Raw genomic sequence first — 17,334 nt, 5'->3', positions numbered from 1 at the left:
TGAAAAAGTTGCCAAGCCCTGCTCTAAGGCAGTCCCCTGTCCCCTAAACACACCTTGCAAACTTCTAGTTTGTCACTGATCTCTGCTCCTTTCTATCTAAATCCTACCTCTCTTTAGCCCTTGCCAATCCAGCATTTTCTAGAATCTTCCTTGTCTCCTTCATTCAGCAGTTTCTCACCCTTCTCCAAATCCCTCTGCTAACCTGTAAAGTTGATGGACTTACCTCCCAAGGCCTTACATGACTGTTAGTTTCTGGTGCTTGTCACATGTCTTGTCCAGATTGGGAACCACATGAGGACAGAGATGGTATCTGCTCATCTCATATCCCAGGGCCCAGCACAATGCTTAGCAAATCGTAAGTGCTTAGAAAGTAGGTGTTAACGGCCGGGTTCAGTGGCTCACACCAGTAATCCCAGCACTTCAAGAGCTCAAGGCAGGAGGATCACTTGAGGCCAGGAGTTCGAGACCAGCACGGGCAACATAGCGAGAACCCATCTCTACAAAAATAAAAAAAAATTTAAAAACTAGGCAGGCACGGTGGCACGTGCCTGGAGTCCCAGCTACTTGGGAGGTTGAGGTAGGAGGATGATTTGAGCTCAGGAGTTCAAGGATGCAGTGAGCTGGGATCCCACTGCACTCCAGGCTGGGCAACAGAGTGAGTCCCTGTCCAAAAAAAACAAAAACAAAAACAAAAAAGTCAATGTTGATGTACTCCTTTCCGAGTGGTTTCATCTTTCCTAACATTGCCCTATTTAATTCTGAAAAAAGCTGTCTTCCTACCTGCTTAGATATTCTATTTTAAGGAAGATGCAGCTTCTATCCAAGCTCCCTCCAGTTCATCCCCCTGAAGTGCTGAAGACAAGGCACAGATAGCTAAGTTGCAAGAACAACTTTACACGACTGCCTGGGCTTATAGGGAACTCGGGCGGTGAGGGGAAACTGGGCCTGGACGTCAGTCCCAGCTCAGCCGCTGAGAGCAAAATCCGGTAGCAAAACCATTCGTTTTGCTATTTCACCTGTCCTTCCTCAGTTTCATCATCTGTAAAACTGTTGACTGAAAATTGAATATCTGTGCAATCAAAGGATTCCCTCAAATCCTTTTCAGCTCCAAAACCTGAGGGTTATGTTTTTCTTATAAGCCCTTAGGGTGGTGAAAATTCCCAAGCTCACCTCCTGAAAAAGGCTGCCTTGTCAACCCTGGCTGACCCACCTTGAACGCTCACCACAGGAGACGCCCTATGATGCTTATTCCTTACGTAAGCAGTGCAGCCGCCTGGAGGAGAGGCATTATATCCCCTCCCTCCCCCCGGCAGACCCAGAAAATGAGACCCAAAGAGAAGAGATTTGCCTGAGCAGGAAAGCATGTCACACGATTCTAGCGGTGCTGCACACACCCTGATCATTGGTGCTACCTCGGATCGTAATACACCAGCAATTCTCAAATTTGGATGTTTAAATCACCGAAAGATCTTGTTAAAACAGATTTTGATTGAGTCACTCTGAGCTCTGGAATAGGGCCCAAGAGTCTGTATTTCTTTTCTTTTCTTTCTTTTTTTTTTTTTTGAGACAAAGTCTCACTCTGTCACCCAGGCTGGAGTGCAGTGGCACAATCTCAGTCCACTGCAACCTCCGCCTCCTGGGTTCAAGCAATTCTTCTGCCTCAGCCTCCTGCGTAGCTGGGTTACAGGTGCATGCCACCATGCCCAACTAATTTTTGTATTTTTAGTAGAGACAGGTTTCACTATGTTGGCCAGGATGGTCTCAATCTCCTGACCTCGTGATCTGCCCGCCTCGGCCTCCCAAAGTGCTGGTATTACAGGACGCGAGCCACCGCGTCCAGCCACGAGTCTGTATTTCTAACAAGCTCCCCTGTGATATGGATGCTCCTGGTCTCTGGATCCCACTTTGAATAGCCAGGTAGTACACAACCTGTACAGCTGCACATGGCAGCTGTGCACACAGCTCAAACCGCACAGCCAGGGCTTAAATTTAGGTCTTTGGACTCAAAGTCCAGTGTCCTCTATGCTGAGCCAGGACTTTGCAAAAAGCACCTCTACTCTGGGCATATGAGTCCATGGGGATCCAGAGGACGTTTGATAAGGAAAAAAAGCCAATCTCTTTAGTAAAAGAGAAACCAAGTCCTGCCTCTGCCGCTGAGAGTCAGGCGGGCACAGATGGATGTCTGCATAGGTGGGGAGCCCTGTGGGAACAAGAGGAAGCCAAGCGACCCACACCTAGTGTAACGGCAACCTGGGGAGAGGCAGCCAGGCTCTTGGTTGGCCTCTCCCAGGGCGCTAATGAGCGGGGCGTTCTTCCTTACAGGTGCTGAGAAGTGGGATGAGGCTTGGAAGGAGACAGAGCACCAGGCTGCAGTCTGGGAGGCCTTAATTCCCAGGTTCTCTCTGCCGGAGCTGAGCTGGCTCAGGGCCCGTTTCTGTTTACTTGGAATAGTCTGATATTTTGCAAGGAACCCTTGGTGCAAGGTGCACCTTCTGGCCTCTCAAGGGTAATTGCCCAAGAGAAGCAGGTGCTCCCCACTAGGGCTGGAGTTTCCATTGGGGAAATCAGCCTGACATCAGGTACTGGGGAAAGCTTTGTGCATTGTAGAGAGCTGTGCAAATACCAGCAGTCCTAGGTGGAAGGAGGGCCTGCGGTAAGGGGCAGCACCAGAGGACTGCTGGAGGAGGCAGTGCTGAAAGATGGGCTTCTGTTGGAGATGCCTGGGAGGCCTTGGGGAAAGTTGGCTGCAGAGACGTGGGTGTTACAAGCAGGGGATGCAAAGGGCAGTGAGCTTGTAGGTAGGAAACTGGGGTTCAGCTCCGGCCCCGCCGCTCACCAACTTCAGGCAAGTTTCTGCAGTTCTCTGAGGCTCCATCATCTCCTGTGTCTATGAGGCAGTGAAGCCACAGGGGCCAGGACATCACGGCTGGATTACTGTGGGATTTCAGCGTCCTTGGGGGTGCTTGGCGCAGGGTATGTTAGTTGATTCTCTAAGTTTCAGGGTCATATGTGGCAGACCCCTGGGCACCGAACAGGGATGTGAACACCTGTTTGGATACAGAATCCTGGACTGGCCTTGATCAAATGCCTTCCTCTCTTGAGGCCTTGGTTTCCCCCATGTGAATAGGAGGGAGGGCTGGAGTGGCTGCCTGCAAGTGCCCTTCTAGCTCTGGGCCTGTGCTCCAGGTGGCTGCAGTCCTGGCCAGCAATGCCTGAGTTGAGACGTCCACTCTGAGGCTTTGCCTTGTCAACAAGGCTGAAGCAGGCAGAGATATCCAGGTTCAAGGTGGAGGGGCCTCAGCCTCTGCTTGGGCAGCTTCCCAGAGCCAGTGGGGCTCAGACACATCTTCTTCCCTAGGGCACCTTCCTCAGTCAGGGGCTTCAGGGTGGCCCAGTCACCAGATGCCCAGCTAGACAGAGCAAGAGCCTGGCAAAAGGGCACATGGGGACAGCATGCTGAGGCCGGTGGGCTTGATCACAGGGCTCTGCCTCACCGTCTCTGCTCCCGCACCCCACATCTCCCAGGCAGGAGAACCAGCAGGACACACTGTCCTCTACAGCCTCATCAGCCAGCACCTGCTCCTCCGCATGTTCGAGAAATACAGGGCAACCTGGGGCCTGCAGGAAGGAGGAAAGGCAGCTGAGCTCTTTATCTGCCGCCCCCATCACATTTCAGCAGCTAGAGAAAGATGATGGGAACGAGGATGTAAAGCAGGCAGATGTGGCTGCAGGGCTGCTGGGCCAGAGAGCACGTCTGTGGAGAACACCTGTGATTCGCAGGTGTGCAAGCTCAGGGGCCCCAGTGGTAGATGGCAGTCAGATCTGCAGCCCCGCCTTCTGCCACACCACTCTGGAACAGACCATGTAGCTGCTATTTCAAAATGCAACCATTCCATCCTCAAGTCTAACTCTCCCAAGGACAGCTCCTCTGGAATTGGAAGCCGGCACCCAGAGCCTGCCAGCTGCTGGAATAAACTATGAGTTTCTTCAATCACTTTTCCCATGTGGGATTTCTGCCCCCAACCTAGAGTGGAAAGAGTTGCAAAAAAGCCCGTTAATGAATTAATACAGGACACCCAGCTAAATCTGAACTCCAGACAAACAACGAATAACTTTTTAATATAAGTATGTCCCATGCAAAGTTCAACTTTAACAGGGCATCCCGCGTTTTATCTAGCGATCTCACCCACATCCCATCCCGATCCCAGCCACGCCCTCTCCGGGAAAAGCTGGAGAAGGTTCAAGAAGGTCACGGGGCCTCGCATTAGGATCAGGGTGTCTCTAATGAGCAGCCCTGCCCTGGGCGCTCCCCTCCCTCCCGGCCCGTTTCTGGTTCACCAGGAAGCCGGATGCCGCTTGCCTGCTCCCGAGGCAGTGCGTTCTCCCCGCGGGGAGGTTGTGTTTATTGTCTCTGCACCGAGCCGACCGCGAGTGTGCGCCTGCCCTCTTGACTCCCTGTCCTTGCTATTCATTACCACTCCACTTTGCCTTTGTTGCTGAGCACCTAGAACACGATTTATTTTTCTCTTCCTCCCAAAGTGGGGGTTCTGGGAAGGAAGCCAAGGATTTGAGTCTGGCGGCCAAAAGACAGAGCTCTGCATCTGAGACTCCCGCCTGCCACACTGCGCCCAGCCCACATTCTGGTTTTCACGCCTACGAATGGGTGTGACCTGTTCCAGCCAAATGCAAGGCTCCCAGACCCTGGAGGGAGCTATCTGCGGAAACAGGAAGTGTCCTTGCATTCCAGCCTCTGGCCCCCGTAGGCGTTTCGGTGCTCCTCGTCCCAGTGGGGATGTGATGAAGAGCAGGAAGGCCGGCGCCTCCACACCGCGCTGCAGAGGCAAAGGCCTGGCCAGCCCAGGTGCGGTTCATGCTGTGTGTCCACTTGACTAGGCCACCGTGCCTGTTTCTGGATGAAATCAACACCTGAATCTGTAGACTGGGTAAAAAGCACAGGGCCCTCCTCCACGTGGGTGGGCCCCATCCAATCAGTTAAAGGCTCAAACAGAATAAACGTCTGAGTAAAAAAGAGTTTGCTCTCTGTCTGTCTTCAAGCTGGGACGTCAATCTCCTGCTCCCAGACTCACACTGGAACTCACACCATCAGCTCTTCTGGGTCTGGATTTCTCAGCCCCCATAATCCTATGAGCCAAATATTTTTAACAAATCTCTCAGCCAGGCGTCGTGGGCCAGGCGTGGTGGCTCACGCCTGTAATCCAAGTACTTTGGAGGCCAAGGCAGGCTGATCACCTGAGGTCGGGAGTTCAAGACCAGCCTGACCAATACAGTGAAACCCCGTCTTCAAAAACAAACAAACAAAAAACCACAAATCTCTCTGTGCATCCTGTTGGTTCTGTTTCCCTGGAGAGCCCTGAGTAATACAGGCTTCTTCCTTCCTCCTCCCTGCTCCCCAGTGTAAAAGACAGTCCAGGCAGGTGCATGTACCCCTACATACACCCTTCCCAGAAGCAGTCAAATGACAGGCCTCTCCACCTGCCTCCCTTCGCTGCGCCTGGTCCTGAGTTTGGAGACTCTCTTAGCTTGGGTTTCCCTGAAGCAAACTGAGTCTAGATTTAGGTGAAAATGATTTCTTAGGGAGAAATCTAAGTGGGAAAAGACAGTAGAGGAACAAGTAGGGACACAGGCAAAGAGAAAGAAGCCAAGCCACTGTGTGGCATCAAGCCAAGACACACGAAGGGGGCGTGTCTCATACCCCGGGAGCTCTGGGGACATCCCAGAGGTGCCCCAATCAGGGGCAAGGGGCAGGGGCAGTTTCACTTCCTCACTCCCCTGCACTGGGGCACATAAATGTTCAGGTACTTCCTGTTCTCCATAGGTGCGGGCAGAGTGGTTCTGGCTGCTTGGGGCCATTTTCCAACAGAGGGAGCCGGCTGTTGGGAGTGAAGGCACGGGGTGGGCAAAGATGGGGAGACATGGGGAGGGAAAAGCATGTTGGGGGGTGGTGCTGGGTGTAGGTCTGGAGAGCAAAACAGGGGCAGGATTATGGGAGCTAAGTCCAGACCCAGGGGCAGGCACACCTCCGTGAGTCCGTTTCCCTTGAAAAAAGCCTCCATAAAGAAGCAAGTAGCCCACCGCACTCAAGCCCTCGCACGCAGTCTCCAGGCCAAGGCTATTTTTGTTTTACCCTAATAACAATAAGCACATTGTGTACACTTCCTGACTAATCTACTCAGTGTGGCTGGGAGGACCGGGAGGTCCCAGGACTGAGGGCCCATCTCAGGCCGAGAACTAAGCCTGAACTGCCCAGCTAAGTCAGGTGTGAGAAAGATCCCAGTTCCCAGACCCAGCCACTGCCCCTTTCCCCTGCTCAGCACCTGCTTGTCTCTGATGGCTGTTGGGGTTCTGCTATCAGCGCAGAAAGCTAAGGAGCCACCAGCTCCCTGCGTCGCTTCTTGCAGGTAGTAGGGGCTTCCTGAGCATCCACTGTGCGCCAGATCCTGTGCTAGGCCCTTTGCATGTCAGATTCCATTTTCCCTCATTCTCAACTCTGCAACATAGCGAGTGTGAGCCCATTCATTCAGACAAGGAAGCTGAGGCTTGGAAACACGAAGTGGCTGATCCATCTGTACATGGCTGGTCAGTGGTGGGGGCCTGTTCAAATCCAGGCCTGCTGAGCCTCACTCCTGGGGTGAGGGTCTTTCTGCACCTCTGAGACCTTGTGCCCAGAAATCCACACTGAAGTCCATAAGAGGTAGTGACACCAAGCCGGGGCCGGATGGGTCACTTGGCCGACCACGTATGTACTTTGGCACCAGCAAAGCAGGGCACACCCCAAATGAGAAGTTTTGGAGAAATGATTCATTTTTAAAAATCACTGCAGACTCAAGGGGAAACCCCAGGACGCTGCAGGACTTCCTGACTCTTATTCTGTGGTTTAAGACTAGCTTTATTTTGATTTGCACATGGTAAGTGGTGGATACTTTATTATTTTCCAGGCTTAGGGCCCCTAAATAAAGGTCTTCATCCAGCCCTGCCCAACCTTGCAGGGAGGAGCTGCTTCCCATGGCCTCTTTGGCCTCTCTGTTAACCCAGCAAAGATGGATCATGAACCTTTTATCTACCAGGACCTGTGTAAGAGGTAGGGACACAGCAGTTTCAGCTTCCCCGCCTGCTCTTGGAGATGACCACATCTACAGACACGCTTTGTAAACTATAAAATGCTGTAATGTGGACTGCTCCCCATGAAGCTGAAAGCATTGTCAGGACAGTTGGGAGTCAAGGGACAGCAGTCCAGCTGAGTGGTCACCTTCATTTCTTTGTTTTTTCTTTTTCTCCTTTTTTTTTTTTTTTTTTTTTTGAGACGGAGTCTCTGTCACCCAGGCTAGAGTGCAGTGGTAAGATCTCAGCTCATTGCAGCATCCACCTCCCGAGTTCAAGCAGTCTCTTGCCTCAGCCTCCTGAGTAGCTGGGACTACAGGCATGCACCACCACACCTGGCCAATCTTTTGTATTTTTAGTAGAGATGGGGTTTTGCCATGTTGGCCAGGCTGATCTTGTTGAACTCCTGACCTCAAGTGATCCGCCTGCCTCACAGTCACCTTCATTTTCAAATGCCACTGGCCTCCTTCCTCTGTACCCTCCTCCCACCTGAAACCTTCCCATGAGCAGATGGGATCTCCCTCCGCTCTGAAGACACATGGTACCCTGGCTGGCTTCTGGTACCAATGTGGGGGATGGCAGCAGTTTGTTCCACCTCCCTAGGGAAGGGATCACCTCTGATTCCCCTCAGGGCCCCAGCACCCAGCCCAGGCTCATGTCCATGGCAGCCACTCAGGACACGTTAGTTAAAGTGTTCTGAAGGGGATTGACCTGGGTCACCACAAAGCCAAAGGGGCTCTTATTTTTCTAAGACAGGGGAGGGGATTCCCTGACTGGGTTCCACTTGGTTTCTCCCCATCTTGCTTCTTTCTCGAGTATATGTCCCATACATACTCGCTCCTCTTCCCACCTGGTTCCCAGACACCCCTTTTGGCCTGAAGCCCCAGAAACTGCCTTCTTACAGAGTCACTGGAGTCCTGCCCTGGTTGCCTCTCTGGTAGGACATGGACTCTCCAGCTCCCACTTCCTGCCTGATGCCGCAGCATCCTGACGTGATCCACACAGGGAAAAGAACACCAGCTTTGCAGTCTCGCAGGCCAGGTTCAAATCCAGGCTCCTTGGACTCAAACAAGTATTTCCCCTCCCTATGCCTCAGTTTCCCAATCTGCCAACTGGGAGAATGAGTTGGAATTATTTTTATGTGTGTAAGTGGCCTGGTACATAATTAAAGTTTAAAATATCTTTCCTCTAAACAATCCTATCCTTCTTTCCTTTCACCTATTTATTCTATTAGTACTTATTAAGCTTGATTTCTACTAGAGACGGGTATAATAAAAAAAAAAAAATACCTGCCCTTAAGAACTCTAGAAGGGAAAAGACAAAGTGAACAGGTTATGTGCTCTGTGAATACAGGAGAGGCCTTAGCCCAGCTCTGAAAGGTCTCCTGAGGAGGGGCCCTGAGGAATCATGAACAGCCGGGGTTCTCCAGGTGAGAAGGGAGCTAAGGAAGCCTGGCTTTCGGGACGTCTTCCAAGCTCCTGTACCTAATTTTGTATTGATAATTTTGTATTATTTTTCTTTTCTTTCTTCCCTTTCCTTCCTGACTTCCTCCCTCCCTCTTTCTTTCCTTTCTTTATTCCTTCCTTCTTCTTTCCTTCTTTCCTCTTTCTCTCTTTCTTTCTTTTTTTTTTTTTTTTTTGAGACGGAGTTTTGCTCTTGTTACCCAGGCTGGAGTGCAATGGCGTGATCTCGGCTCACGGCAACCTCCGCCTCCTGGGTTCAGGCAATTCTCCTGCCTCAGCCTCCGGAGTAGCTGGGATTACAGGCATGCGCCACCATGCCCAGCTAATTTTTTGTATTTTTAGTAGAGACGGCATTTCACCATGTTGACCAGGATGTTCTTGATCTCTTGACCTTGTGATCCAGCCGCCTCGGCCTCCCAAAGTGCTGGGATTACAGGCTTGAGCCACCGCGCCCGGCCTCTCTCTCTTTCTTTTCTTTCTCTGTCATTATTTCTTTTTCTTTCTTCTTTCTTTCTTTCCTTCTTTCTTCCTTTTTCTTTCTGTCTGTTTCTCTCTTTCTTGAGACAAGATCTTGCTCTGTCACCCAGGCTGGAGGGGAGTGTCATGGCTCACTACAGCCTCGATCTCTCTGGGCTCAAGCAATCCTCCCATCTCAGTTTCTCAAGTAGCTAAGACTACAGGTGCACACCCACATTTCTGTATTTTGTAGGGATAGGGTTACACTGTGTTGCTCAGGCTGGTCTTGAACTCCTGACCTCAGGTGATCCACCTGGCCTCAGGTGATCCACCTGGCCTCAGTCTCTCAAAGTGCTGGGACTACAGACATAAGCCACTGCACCCAGTGTGTGTGTGTGTGTGTGTGTGTGTGTGTGTGTGTGTGTGTCTTAAATAATTATCCAGGCCGGACACAGTGGCTCACACCTATAATCCTAGCACTTTGGGAGGCTGAGGCAGGTGGATCACCTGAGGTCAAGAATTTGAGACTAGCCTGGCCAACATGGTGAAACCCCGTCTCTACTAAAAATAGAGAACATTATCCCGGCATGGTGGCCTGTAATCCCAGCCACCTGGGAGGCCGAGTCAGGAGAATCGCTGGAACCTGGGATGTGGAGGCTGCAGTGAGCCAAGATTGCACCACTACATTCCAGCCTGGACAACAGAGCGAGACTCCATCTCAAAAAACAAACAAAAAAACAAAAACAAAGGACCACCCAAATTATATAAATTTCAGGCCCCTAAAACCTGAATGCATCAGATCACGTTGGAAAAGCTGGCCTGTCTTTCTGGAAGGTTTCTACCAGGGTTTCCTACCATCCTATCTTTCCTGTTTCCATCACTCACAGAGGCATCTGTGGGTGTATGGGGCTGCAGCTGCCCTTGGTGGGGCTTGTGACCCTAGATGGGCTTTGAGCTCCCTGAGGGTGGGTTATTCCAAGCACTCCCTGGAAGGCTCTGCACATACCTCAGCAAGCTCTCCTGCCCACACCCCCAACCCTCGGGAGGTGGGCTGGGCACAGGGTCAGCCTGGCTGCCCATGGATGACTGAAAACTGGCAGCGGGACTAAATCAGGGCTTCTTTAGGACAGAGACACTCCTCCCCTTTCCAGGTGTCCCTGTGGTGGTGGAAGTCACAGTGGCAGGCAAAACCTTCCATATTCCAGTGGCCAGGATGAAAAGGAAACCTCTAAGCCATTTGGATTTGTAAAGTGCAGCTTAAACGCACGGAGGGAGAGGAAGCTGTACCCAGCTAAGAGCTTCTGCATGAGTTATGAGTCTCTTCCAGTTTCCAGCCTTACCTCCTGGGATAGGCCTTGCCAGGTCCCCCTGAGCCCCAAGGCCTCAGCCTCCTGCCTGACCCTGCCAGGATCACGGTTCTGGTCAGGGTTCAAGTGCTAGGTGGTCCCAGGGCAACCACATGGCCTCCAGTAGCTGCCAGCAGCTCCGGCAGTAGCCCATCCTGGGCATGTGGTGTCTGAGCAGACCGGCTCATTATGGTCTGGTGGGCATCCCTGAGCCAGGGGCTGCTGGCCCAGGAACTTCCCAGAAACACTGGAGCAGATGGGAGAGGGACAGCCCTGGGGACTGTTAAAAGGCACGCACGTCCCTGAGCTTTCAGCCCAAGTTCATGGGGTGGAAATGTGCTGAGGCCATCTCCAAGCTTCTTTAAGATCCAGCCCTGTACTTGCCTGCTTCCTTCCTGAATAATTGAATAATTTCCTTAGAATTCTGTGGGACCTCCTTTCCTTCCCCCAGTACTTCGTGAAAGCAGCAGGGGGGTTAGTGTGGAGCAGGGTGGGGTCCAAGTGAGGGCAGCAGCACGTGGATTCAGGGGACCAGCTACATGCAGGGACATTCAGCAAGACGTGAATATAGTGGGGAGACTGGGAGCTGGGCTTCTCGTTGTTGGAGAAGGAACTTGCAAATATGGAAAGGGGAGAAGTTTGAATAAATCCTATGTGATGGATGGGAGATAGAGGTATCGATGTAAACAGGATTTTCAATATATAGATCTAGAAATGAATATAAATATGTGTGTACACACACACATACACTCCCTGATTGGCCACTGAGAGGGTCTGGAAGCAACAAACCCCCCAAAGAAATGAGCAAAGCTAGAGCCCAGATCTGCTTCTAAATCACTCGCCATTGAAAGGAATCAGGGCTCCTTGGAGAAATGGCCTATTCCAGGGCGGGAACAGGGGAAACAGAGCATTTGAAACATGTCATTTCAGACAGAAAGTGCTCAAAGAATGATGGGGACATGTTGAAAACACGTAAGATAATGCCCAGAATATATAAAGAACTCCTGTGTCCAACAGCAGAACAAACAACCCAATTAAAAAGGACTTTAGTCGACACTTCTCTAAAGAAGATACACAAATGACTGATAGGAACATGAAAAATGATCGACGTCACTACGCACTAGGGAAATGTAACGCAAACCCACAGTGAGATGCCACCTCACACCCTTAGATGGTTACTGTCAAAGAAAGAAAATGAGCGTGGATGACGATGTGAGAAACGGGAACCCTTGGGCACTGGGTTGGTAGGAACACAAAACAGTGCAGTTGCTGTGGAAAACAGTATGGCAGGTCCTCAGAAGGGTAAAAGTAGAATCACTGTAGGATCCCGCAAGTCCATTTCTGGGTATACATCCAAAAGCATTGAAAGCAGCAACTTGAAGAAATATCTGAACACTCATGTCTATAGCAGCATTATTCGCAAGAGCCAAAATGTGGAAGCAACCCACGTGTCCCATCAACAGGTGAATGCATAAACACAATGTGGTATATCCATACAGTGGAATATTACTCAGTCTTCAATAGGACGGAAATTCTGACACATGCTACAACTCGGATAAAACTTGAAGACGTTATGCTACGTGCAATAAGCCAGTCATGAAAGGACAAATACTATATGATTCTACTTATTTAACTTCGCAGACACAGAAAGTAGAGTGGTGGTTGCCAGGGGTTGGGGCTGGGGAACAGAGCCCAGCCCCTGGCAACCACCAGGTTAATTAGTTTAACACTAGTGAACCTTAGTTCAAGTTTCAAGTTTGTCAGATGAAGAGCCCTGGAGATGGATGGTGGTGATAGTGGCACAGAGAATGACCTTAATGCCATTGAACTGTGCACTAAGGTGGTTAAGATGGTACATTTTATGTGTATTTCTTTCTTTCTTTCTTTCCTTCTTTCTTTCTTTCTTTCTTTCTTTCTTTCTTTCTTTCTTATTTTTTGCCTACTTTTTTTTTTGGGAGGAAGGCAGGAAGGGAGGGAAGGAGGACGGTAGGGAGGAAAGAATGGATGAAGGAAGGAAGGGAGGAAGGGGGGAGGGAGGGAGGGAGGGAAGGGAAGGAAGGAAATCAAGCAATGAGAGAGACATTGCCGACCTGGATCTAGAGGTTTACACGTTGATTTCTTTTTTTTGAGAGAAGGAAAGAAAAAAAAATAAGTAAAGGAAAGGAAGAAAGAGGAAGAGAAAGAGGGAGAGTAAATGGAAATATTGCTTTATTCTGAAAAAAATTGGGTATTAATAATGGCCAATCAATGTTTCATTTAAACCTATGGGTAGGTGTGATGTGGTATTGACAAGAATGTATATTTTGTGTATTTGAAGTGGAGAGCTCTATAAATATATATTAAGTTTACTTGTTCCAGATCTGAGTTCGAGTCCTTGATATCCTTATTAATTTTCTGTCTCATTGAGTCTAAGTCTCTATGTATCTGGGTGTTAGGATCGTTAGCTCTTGTTGTTGCATTGATCCTTTTACCACTATATCTTTGCTGCTTTAAAATCTATTTTATCCGATACGAGAATTGCAACTTCTGCTTTTTATTTATTTATTATTTATTTTTGCTCTCTATTTGGTTGGTAAATCTTTCTCCATCCCTTTGTTTTGAGTCTTTGTGTATCCTTGCATGTGAAACAGGTCTGGATGTAACCTGCCGTTGGGTTTTGGCTGTGTCTCTTGATTGGGGGATTTAGTCGATTTAAATTTAGGGTTACTGCCATTTGATGTTGACTGGTTGTTTTATCCATTCGTTGGTGTAAATTCTTCTGTATGTTGGTGCTCTTTACTTTTTGGTGTATTTTTAGAAAGGCTAATACTGGTTGTTTCTTTCTATGGGTAATGCTTCTTTCAGAAGCCCTTGTAAAGCAGGCCTGGTGGTAACAAAATCTCTGAGTTCTTGCTTGTTCATAAAAGATTTTATTTTTCCTTCAGTTGTGAAGCTTATTTTGGCTGGATATGAAATTCTGGGCTGAAGGTTCTGTTCTTTGAGGATGTCGAATATTGGCCCCCACTCTCTTCTGGCTTGTAGAGTTTCTGCTGAGAGATCTGCTGTAAGTCTGATAGGCTTGCCTTTGTGGGTAACCTGACCTTTCTCTCTGGCTGCCCTTAGTATTTTCTCCTTCGTTTCAACCCTGGTGAATCTAACGATTAAGTGCCTTGGGGTTGCTCTTCTTGAGGAATATCTTTGTGGTGTTCTCTGTATTACCTGGTGTTGAATGTTGACCTGCTTTGCTAGTTTAGGAAAATTTTCCTGAATAATATCCTGAAGGGTATTTTCCAGCTTGGATTCATTCTCTCCGTCACATTCAGGTACACCTATCAAACGTAAATTTGGTCTTTTCACATAGTCCCACATTTCTTGGAGACTTTGCTCATTCCTTTTTATCCTTTTTTCTCTAATCTTTTCTTCACGTTTTATTTCATTAAGTTGGACTTTGACCTCTGATATCCTTTCTTCTGCTTGAACAATTCGAGTGTTTAAACCTGTGCATACTTCTCGGAGTTCCTGTATTGTATTCTTCAGTTCCATTAATTCACTCATACTCCTCTCTAAGTTGTCTATTCTCAATAGGATTTCATCAAACCTTTTTTCAAAGTTCCTAGTTTCTTTACGTTGGGCTACAACGTGTTCTTTTAACTCACCGAAGTTTCTTATTATCCATTCCTTGAAGAGTGATTCTGTCATCAGGATGCGCTCATTCTCCATCAAGCCTTGTTCCATTGTTGATGTGGAACTGTGATCATCTTTAGAGGGAGAGGCGTTCTGACTTTGAGTATTCTCAGCTTTTTTACACTGGTTTCTTCCCGTCATTGTAAATTTATCCTCCTGTCGTCTTTGAAATTACCAACTTTCAGATTAGGTCTCTTGAGTGGGCGTCCAGGTTGTTAGTTCCAAGGGCCAGAGCAGCAGCGTCAAAACTGATGGTGCTTTTCTGCCCAGGATTCTCCTGTCTGGCTTCCTTCTTGTGTCCGTAGTAGGCGACTCTGCCTTCCCAGGGCTCCAAACCTCGGTCAGAAGGGGAACCCGTCCCGTTTACTCTGCGCCGAGCGCTGCCGTGCCGAGGTGCCATCACAGCCTCTGCGCCGGGCTCTGGTGTCGTGCTGGGGGCCCTTGTGGGTCCTCCAAACCTGTTTACTCTGCTCCGAGAGCTGCCTCGCCGAGGTGCCCGCGGAACCGCTGCGCCGGCCACGAGAGTCGCGCTGGCCACCCGTGTGTTTCCTCCACTGGGGGATCTTCTGCTCCGTGAGCGACCAGAATTTGTCTGAAAGTGTGGCATCCTCTAGTTCTCCGCGCCTTCCCTGAGAGCTGCAATCCTGGGATGTTAGCGATCGGCCATCTTGGATCCGTTCCCGTTTTATGTGTATTTCACCACAATTTAAAAAATAAGAATGTAAAATGAAAGAAAACAAGAACACAAGAGCCAACTTGTAGAGGCTCCCAATGGCCACATCAGGGACAATTTGGGCATCAAAATAAATAATGATGTGTGAGTTAATATTAATACAAGTGAATAAATGAATAAAAAACAGGGAGAAGGGAAACTCTTAGAGTAGAATCCAAGCTAATAAATAATGAAATTAGGAAATCACATTTTGCAAGCATTGCAGAAATATTTGATTCAGTCAAAAATCATTAATGGAAAAAAAAATCATTAATGGATACTAAAACTATTGGGTAAAATTTTGCTGAGAAACAGGATAATTACGTAATTTCAAACTTACTCTAAATAAAATAATTAATGACAAGTTAATAAGTACAATATACTCATTAGTCAATTTAACACTGGTGTAGACACCACCTTAACCAAGGAATAAAAGTTAGTATCTCCAGTAACGGGGCAAATTGACAGCAAATAACCCGACAGGAGGGAATGCAAAGAACACAGCATCACTTTTGTAGATTTTTACCCAAAACACATAACATCAGAGCTGCTCCAATTGTGAGACGTTCTACAAAATGACCAGCCTGTAATTGCTCTAAGTGTCAAGGTCATACAAGTAAAGATGAAGGAACTGTCTAGGGCTGAAGGAGAGTAAAGAGATTAGACAATTAATGCAACATGTAATCATGGACTGGACCCTTTCGATATAAAGGACATTATTTGGATGATGGTGAAATTGGGGTGGAGTCTAAAGATTAGATGGGAGGGAGAGAGCATCCTACCTTCACTGGCTGCAAGGAGGTTTGTGGGAGAGGGTATCCGCTGAACTTCTTCTCAAATGGTTCAGAAAAAAATAATTCTGGCTCTTTCTCTTTCTTTCTGTCCTTCCATCAATGCCTCTACCCTATGACCCACTCCTGGGGACAGAGCCGATAAAAAGAAGTGCTTATGTTCACCAAAAGTCATGTGGAAGAGTATTTATAGCAGCCGTGTCACAGCACTCTATCAGAAACTACCTGCGTCAGTCTGCCTGGCCTGCCTGAACAGAATGCCACAGGCTGGGTGGCCTGAACAACACACACTCATTTCTCATAGTTCTGGAGGCTGGAAGGCCAAGATCAAGGCGCCGACCAGGCTGGCTTCTGGTGAGGCCTCTCTCTCTGGCCCGCAGATAGCTGCTTTCTCACTGTGTCCTCAAATGGCCCTGTTGGTGTCTCTTTCTCTTCATCTAAGGGCACCAGTTCTATAAGATCAGGGCCCCACCCTTATGACCTCATGTAACCTTTACTACCTCCTTTTTTCCATATTGTCTATTAATTGCAAATTTTAATTACTTCCTTACTGGTCCTGTCTTCAAATACCGTCACATTAGGAGTTAGGACTTTATTCCACAAAATTTGGGGGACGCAATTTAGTCTATAAACCTATTCAAATGTTCATCACTAGTAGAATGCATAAACAGTGGAGTATCTATACAATGGCAGACTCCACAGCAGTGAGCACGAGTGAATTATTAATATATGCAACAATGTGGGTGAATTTCACAGACATAATCTTAAGCAAAAGAATCCAGACACAAAATAATATATACTATATGATTTCATTTCTCTGAAAATCAAGAACAGAAGGCCGGGCACGGTGGCTCATGCCTGTAATCCCAGCTCTTTGGGAGGCTGAGGCAGGCAGATCACGAGGTCAGGAGATTGAGACCATCCTGGCCAACATGGCGAAACCCTGTCTCTATGAAAATATAAAAAATTAGCTGGGCATGGTGGTGCACGCCTGTAGTCCCAGCTACTCAGGAGGCTGAGGCAGGAGAATCGCTTGAACCTGGGAGGCAGAGGTTGCAGGGAGCCGAGATCATGCCACTGCACTCCAATCTGGCAACTCTGTCTCAAAAAACAGAAGCAAAAACAACAGCAACAACAACAAAAAGAAACAGGCAAAACTAACCTATAGCAAAGGCGATTTAATGATGGGAAGATAGTGTTGGAAAGGCACATAAAGATCTCTGGGGAACTGAAATGAATCGCGGTTACGTGGATATTTACATATATAAAAATCAGTCAAGCTGTACATATAAGATGTGGATGGTTTACTGTATAAAAGTTACACCTCCTGTTTCAAAAAGTCAAGTGTGGAGTGAAATGTCGAAGGGAACGGAATGAACGGGAAATAAGGTTAGTGTATATGCCATGGAGAAGGACGAGGTGTGGGAATAGGCCAGGGAGGAAGGCAGGTCCTGATATTAGACCTTTGTGGAGTTTGGATTTGGGGGGGAAATGGAAAGCTGCGGAAGCTATAGAGGGGTCTAAGCCGGAAGTGACACAATCACATGGCCCTTTACAAAGGCCTCTCTGCAGAGGGTGCAGCAATTTAGAGGGGCCGGAGTCGGGGCAGGCAGACCAGTCGTGAGGCTGCTGTGGTCCCAGCCGAGGGTGACGGTGGCTTGGCCCTGCATCTGGTGTGGGGATGCAGAGCCGTGGGCAGGTTTACAGAATCGTCAGGTTGATGATAAATCCTAGGTGGGACAAGAGGTAGACAAGGAGTCCCAGAAATGTCCAGGTTTTTGCCC

The sequence above is a fragment of the Callithrix jacchus genome, chromosome 8 (genome assembly GCF_049354715.1).
Source record: "Callithrix jacchus isolate 240 chromosome 8, calJac240_pri, whole genome shotgun sequence".
NCBI classification, from domain to species: Eukaryota; Metazoa; Chordata; class Mammalia; order Primates; family Cebidae; genus Callithrix; species Callithrix jacchus.
Note: the sequence above shows the minus strand (reverse complement) of the source record.